Genomic DNA, 7,305 nt, shown 5'->3' with positions numbered 1-7,305 from the left:
TCAGACTCTCCTTGGGCGGGTCTTGCTGTGGCTGCTGTGGGAGATGGGAGTGAGATTCCCAGGTCACTGGAGTTGTGTACCTAGGAGGATTATGACTGCCTCTGCTGAGTTATGCAGGTTGTCAGGGAAATGGGGGAAAGCTGGCAGTCACAGGCCTCACCCAGCTCCCATGCAAACCAAAGGGCCAGCCTCACTACCACCATGCCCTGGCAACAGCCCTGAGTCTGTTTCCAGGTGGAGGGCAAGACAGGCTTGAAAACTTGCCCCAGGCTACCTGCCTCCCAAATGTGAAAGAAAAGGGCTTGGTTCTTCCCTTGCCTGTGGAATCTGCACACTGGATTTGTGCCCTCCCCTGAGTTCTGGCCATTAGGCTTCTTGCCTTGTTCAAATTGTCACAAAGTTCAGCTAAAGATTTCCTTTTCCCCGTGGAGTTTTAACCCCTACTCCTCTGGCCACCCTCCCGATGGATCCCTGTGGTGCCAGGCAGGAATGGCCTGCTAGGGGATACAGTGAGCTCCCAGGGCCTTTCTGCTGATTCCTTTACCCCTATATTTTGCTCATCTCTCTAAATTGACTCAGCTCCAGGTAAAGTTGGAAACTTCTCCCACAAACAGACCTTCAGCTTCTCCACTGGGGATGTGTGTTTGGGAGATGAAGTTCTCCCTTTTCCACTTCCGTAGTTGGGGCACTCATAGTATTTGGGGTATCTCCCAGGTCCTGAAGAAGCAGTCCACTTCCTTCAGAGGGTCTGTGGGTCCTCTCAGGATTGCTGGTTTGTTCTTGCAGTTGATCTGGAGCCAAAATTCGCAATGCAAGCCTCCACATGCTGCTCTGTTCGGAGCTACAATCTAGTCCTGCCTCCCGTTTGCCATGATTTTTTACTTCTTAAATTTATTTTAATTCACAGATAATAATTGTGTATATTTATGGGTTACAATATAATATTTTGATCTATGTGTAGAAAGAGTCAATCAAATGAATATATGTTATCACCTCACCAACTTATATTTTTGTGGTGAGAACATTAAAAATCTATTATTTTGGTAATTTTGAAATATGCAATACATTATTATTAACTGTAATCACCATTCAGTACAACAGATTACTAAAACATATTCCTCCAGTTTAACTGAAACTTTATGCCCTTTGATTATGCTCATCCCTTACCGTCCCCCTAGTCTCTGGTAAATACCTTTCTACTCTGTTTCTGTGAGATTGACTTTTTTACATTCTGCATATAAGTTGGATCATACAATGTTTGCCTTTCTCTGCTTGGATTATTTCACTTAGCATAAGGTCTTTCAGTTCCATCTATGTTGTCACAAATGACAGAATTTCCTTCTTTTTAAAGACGGTATAGTTATCCATTGTATGTACAACATGTTTTCTTTATCCATTTCTCCATTGGTAGACACTTAGGCTGCTTCCATATCTTGGATATTTTAAATATGCTGCAGTGAGCATGGGAGTGCAGACCTTTTGGACATACTGATTTCAATTTTTTGGATATTTACCGAGAAGTGGGATTATTGGATCATATGGTAAAATTGCAGGATCATATTGTATAACTATATTTTTAGTTTTTTGAGAAACCTCCACATTATTTTCCAAAATTACTGTACTAATTTATAATCCCACCAACAGTGTAAAAGGGTTTTATTTTCTCCACATCCTCACCAACACTAGTTATCATTTGTCTTACTGATAATAGCCATTCTAACACATATGAGGTGATTTCTCATTGTAGTTTTAATTTGCACTTCCTTAATTATTAGAAATGTTAAACATTTTCTTCATATATTAGTTGGCCATTTGTATCTCTTCTTTTGAGAAAGATCTGTCCAGATCTTTGCTTATTTTCTAATTCGGTTATTTGTTTTCCTGCTGTTGACTTGTTTGCGTATCTTATATATTTTAGATATTAGCCCCTTATCAGATATATGGTTTACAAATATTTTCTCCCAATCTGTGAGTGATCTCTTCACTCTGTTATTCCTTTTCTTTGCAGAAGGTTTTTAGTTTGCTAAATGTCATTTGTCTATTTTTGCTTCCATTGCTTGTGCTTTTGAAGTCCTATTAAAAAATTATTACCCAGACCAAGGTCATGGAGCTTTTCCACTATGTTTTCTTCTAGTAGCTTTACAGTTTCAGGTCTTACATTTAAGTCTTTGGCCATTTTGAGCTGATTTTTCTATATGATGTGAGATAGAGGGCCAATTTTATTCTGCATGTGAATGTCTAAATTTTTCAGTACCAGTTATTGAAGAGATTGTCTTTCCCCCAATGTGTGTTTTTGGTACATTTGTTGAACATCCAATGACCATATAAATACTTGGAGTTACTTCTATCTCTGGTCTTCTATCCTGTTCTCTTGGTCAATGTGTCTTTTGTTGTGCTAACACCATGCTGTTTTGATTACTATAGCCTTTTAGTATAATTTGAGTTCAGGTAATTTGACACCTCCAGCTTTGTTGTTTGCCCAAGATTGCTTTGGTTATTTGGGATCTTTTCTGGTTCCATGCGCATTTTGGGATATTTTGTCTATTTCTGTGGAAAATGACATTGTAATTTTGATAGAGATTGCATTGAATCTATAGATCACCTTGGGTAGTATGGACATTTTAATAATATATATTCTTCCTTCCTACGAACATGTGATGTCTTTCCATTTATTTGTCTTCATTTTCATTCTCCAATGTCTTATAGCTTCCAGTGTACAGACCTTTCACCTTCTTGGTTAAGTTTACTCTGAAGTATTTTATTATTTGATACTATTAAAAATGAGATTTTTTTCTTAATTTATTTTTCAGATAGTTTGTTGTTACTTCATAGAAATGCTACTGATTTTTGTATCTCAATTTTGTAACTTTTAATGGTATTGAATTTGTAAATTGGTTATAACAGTTTTTTTGATAAAGTTTTCAAGATTTTCTGTAAATAAGATCATGTCATCAACAAACAGATAATTTCACTTCTTCCTTTCTTAGATAAATACCTTTTATTTATTTTTCTTGCCTAATTGGTCTGGTTAAAACTTCAAGTACTATGTTGAATAGAAGTGCCTAGAGTTGGGATCCTTGTCTTATTCCTGATCTTAGGGGAAAAGCTTTCAACTTTGAACCTTTGAGAATAATATTAGCTTGAGCTTGCCATTATGTAAACTTGATCATGTTGAGGCACATTTCTTATGTTTCTATTTTGTTAAGAGTTTTTTTTTTTTTATCATCAACAGATGTTGAATGTTGTCAAATGCTCTTTCAGCATCTATTGATATAATCATATTTTTTGTCCCTCATTTTGTTAAAGTGGTATATCACATTTATTAATTTAAGTATGTTAAATTATCCTTACATCCAATGGATAAGTCCCACTTGAATATGGCAAATTATCCTTTTAATGTGCTGTTAAATTCAGTTTGCTACTATTTTGATGAGTTTTGCGTTGATGTTCTTCAGGTGTATCACCCTGTAGTTTTCTTATGGTGTCCTATTATGACTGTAGTATCAGGGTAATGCTGGCCTTATAAAATGAGTTGGAAAGTTTTCTCTTCCTCTTTAATTTCCTGGAAGAGTTTGAGAATAATTGGTGTTAGTTCTTTTCAAAAATGCTTTGCAGGATTCAGCAGTTAATCCTTCAGTTCCTGGACTTTTCTTTGATGGGTGACTTTTTGTTACCTTTAAAATCTTCTTACTTATTATTGGTTCCAATTTTCAATTTCTTCCTAATTTAATCTAAGTAGGTTGCATGTTTCCAGGAATTCATTCATTTTGTCTAGGTTATTGAATTTTTTGATGTATAATTGTTCATATTAGTATCTTATGATCCTTTGTATTTCTGTGGCATGAGTTGCAACGTCTCCTCTTTCATTCCTGATTTTGTTTGAGTCTTCTCTTTTTTCTTTGTTGGTCTAGTTAAAGTTTTTTCAATTTTGTTCATCTTTTCCAGAAAACTACTTTTATTTTATAGATGTGTTCTGTTGTTTCTTTCTAATATCAATTTCATTTATTTCTGCTATGATCTATATTATTTTCTTCATTTTGATAAGTTTGCAATTAATTTGTTCTTCTTCTAGTTCCCTGAGGTGTAATAATAGTCTGTTTATTATAAGTCTTCCCTTTTGATGTAGTTTTACTTCCATAAACTTTTCTCTCATAACAACTTTTGCTGCATCCCATTGTTTTGGTATGTTGTCATTCCATTTTCATTTGTCTCAAGATAACTTTTAAAGTTTGCTTTGACCAATCGGTGTTAAGGAGCATGTTGTTTAATTTATACATATTTGTGAGTTTTCCAAAATTTCTCTAGTTATTGAGTTCTAGTTTTATGGCATTGTGGTCAGAAAGGATACTTAATATGATTTCTATTTTCTTAAATTTGTTAAGACTTGTTTTGAGGCCTAACATGTAATCTATCCCAGATAATGTTCTGTGTGCACTTGAGAAAAATTTGTAGGCTGTTGTTTTGGGATGGAATATTTGGTAAACATCTGTTAGGTTCATTTGGTCTAGAGTGTACTTCAAGTCCATGGTTTTCTTATCGATTTTCTGTCTAGATCTGTCCAATGTTGAAAGTTGGACAATTAATTCTCCTATGATCATTGTATTGTAGTCTATCTTGCCCTTAGGTCTATTAAATATATATATGTGTATATATGCTCCAATTTTGGGTAAATACATATTTATAATTGTTATAACTCCCTAATTCACTTTTTATGATGATATAATTATCTTTTTTGTCTTTTTAAAATTTTTGACTTAAAGTCTATTTTGTTTGATGTAAGTATAGCTATTTTTACTATTTTGTTGCTTCAATTTACATGGAATATCTTTTTTGATTCATTCATTTTTAGTCTATTTGTGTCCTAATATGTGAAATTAATCTCTTACAGGCAGCATATTCTTGGGTCTTTTTTTGTTTAAATCCATCCACCCACTTGATGTCTTTTGATTGGAGAATTTAATTCATTTACACTAAAAGTAATTACTGAGAAGTAAGAACTTGCTATTGCAATTTTGTTAATTATTTTCTGTTTAAATTATAGATCCTTTGTTTCTGTCTTCCTCTCTTACTATCTTCCTTTGCAGTTTGATGATTTTTCTGTAGTGGTATGCTTTGAATATTTTCTTTTAATATTTTGTATATCTACTAAGGATTTGTGCCTGTGGTTACCATTAGGCTTACGTAAAATATCTTATACTAATAACAGTCTATTTTAAGGCAAAAATGACTTAACTTTGATTACTTGCACAGAATGTACACTTTTAATTTAACCCCACAATTTGTTTTTATGATGTTTTGTAATTTTTATATTTTATGTCCCTTAGAAATTTTTTGCAACCATTGTTTTAATAATTTTGCTTTTAACCTTTACACTAGAGATAAAACTGATTTTCATACCTCCACTATAGTATAAGAGTATTCTGAGCTTGACTATATAATTTCGTTAGTGAGTTTTATATTTCAATGTTGCTGCTTGGTAAACTTTTAATCACTTTGAAGAACTTTTAGCATTTTTTGTAATGCAAGCCTAGTGATGATAAATTCCCTCAGCTTTTGGTTGTTGGAGAATGTTCTTATCTCCCCTTTATTTTATTATTTTATGTATATATATATTTTTATTACACTTTAAGTTCTAGGGTACATGTGCACAACGTGCAGGTTTGTTACATATGTATACATGTGCCATGTTGGTGTGCTGCACCCATTAACTCGTCATTTACATTAGGTATATCTCCTAATGCTATTCCTCCCCCCTCCCCCCACCCCACAACATGCCCCAGTGTGTGATGTTCCCCTTCCTGTGTCCGAGTGTTCTCATTGTTCAATTCCCGCCTATGAGTGACAACATGCAGTGTTTGGGTTTTTGTCCTTGCGATAGTTTGTTGAGAATGATGGTTTCCAGCTTCATCCATGTCCCTACAAAGCACATGACCTCATCATTTTTTATGGCTTCATAGTATTCCATGGTGTATATGTGCCACATTTTCTTAATCCAGTCTATCATTGTTGGACATTTGGGTTGGTTCCAAGTCTTTTCTATTGTGAGTAGTGCCGCAATAAACATACATGGGCATGTGTCTTTATGGCAGCATGATTTATATTCCTTTGGGTGTATACCCAGTAATGGAATGGCTGGGTCAAATGGTATTTCTAATTCTAGATCCCAGAGGAATCACCACTCTGTCTTCCACAATGGTTGAACTAGTTTACAGTCCCACCAACAGTGTAAAAGTGTTCCTATTTCTCCACATCCTCTCCAGCATCTGTTTTTTCCTGACTTTTTAATGATCGCCATTCTAACTGGTATCTCATTGTGGTTTTGATTTGCATTTCTCTGATGGCCAGTGATGATGAGCATTTTTTCATGTGTCTTTTGGCTGCATAAATGTCTTCCTTTGAGAAGTGTCTGTTCATATCCTTCGTCCACTTTTTGATGGGGTTGTTTGTTTTTTTCTTGTACATTTGTTTGAGTTCTTTGTAGATTCTGGATATTAGCCCTTTGTCAGATGAGTAGATTGCGAAAATTTTCTCCCATTCTGTAGGTTGCCTGTTCACTCTGATGGTACGTTTTTTTTTTTTTTTTTTTTTTTTTTTGCTGTGCAGGAGCTCTTTAGTTTAATTAGATCCCATTTGTCAATTTTGGCTTTTGTTGTCATTGCTTTTGGTGTTTTAGACATGAAGTCCTTGCCCATGCCTATGTCCTGAATGGTATTGCCTAGGTTTTCTTCTAGGGTTTTTATGGTTTTAGGTCTAACATTTAAGTCTTTAATCCATCTTGAATTAATTTTTGTATAAGGTATAAGGAAGGGATCCAGTTTCAGCTTTCTACATATGGCTAGCCAGTTTTCCCAGCACCATTTGTTAAATAGGGAATCCTTTCCCCATTTCTTGTTTTTGTCAGGTTTGTCAAAAATCAGATAGTTGTAGATGTGTGGTATTATTTCTGAGGGCTCTGTTCTGTTCCATTGGTCTGTATCTCTGTTTTGGTACCAGTACCATGCTGTTTTGGTTACTGTAGCCTTGTAGTATAGTTTGAAGTCAGGTAGCGTGATGCCTTCAGCTTTGTTCTTTTGGCTTAGGATTGTCTTGGCAATGCGGGCTCTTTTTTGGTTCCATATGAACTTTAAAGTAGTTTTTTCCAATTCTGTGAAGAAAGTCATAGGTAACTTCATGGGGATGGCATTGAATCTATAAATTACCTTGGGCAGTATCTCCCCTTTATTTTTAAAGGACAAGATTGCTGAGTATAGTGTTCTTGGCTGCTAGGTGGTTGCTTTTATTTTTTTTTCTTTCAGCATTTGAATA

This window comes from Pongo pygmaeus, chromosome X (assembly GCF_028885625.2).
Source record: "Pongo pygmaeus isolate AG05252 chromosome X, NHGRI_mPonPyg2-v2.0_pri, whole genome shotgun sequence".
In the NCBI taxonomy this organism is placed as follows: domain Eukaryota; kingdom Metazoa; phylum Chordata; class Mammalia; order Primates; family Hominidae; genus Pongo; species Pongo pygmaeus.
This window is presented reverse-complemented; position numbering follows the sequence as displayed.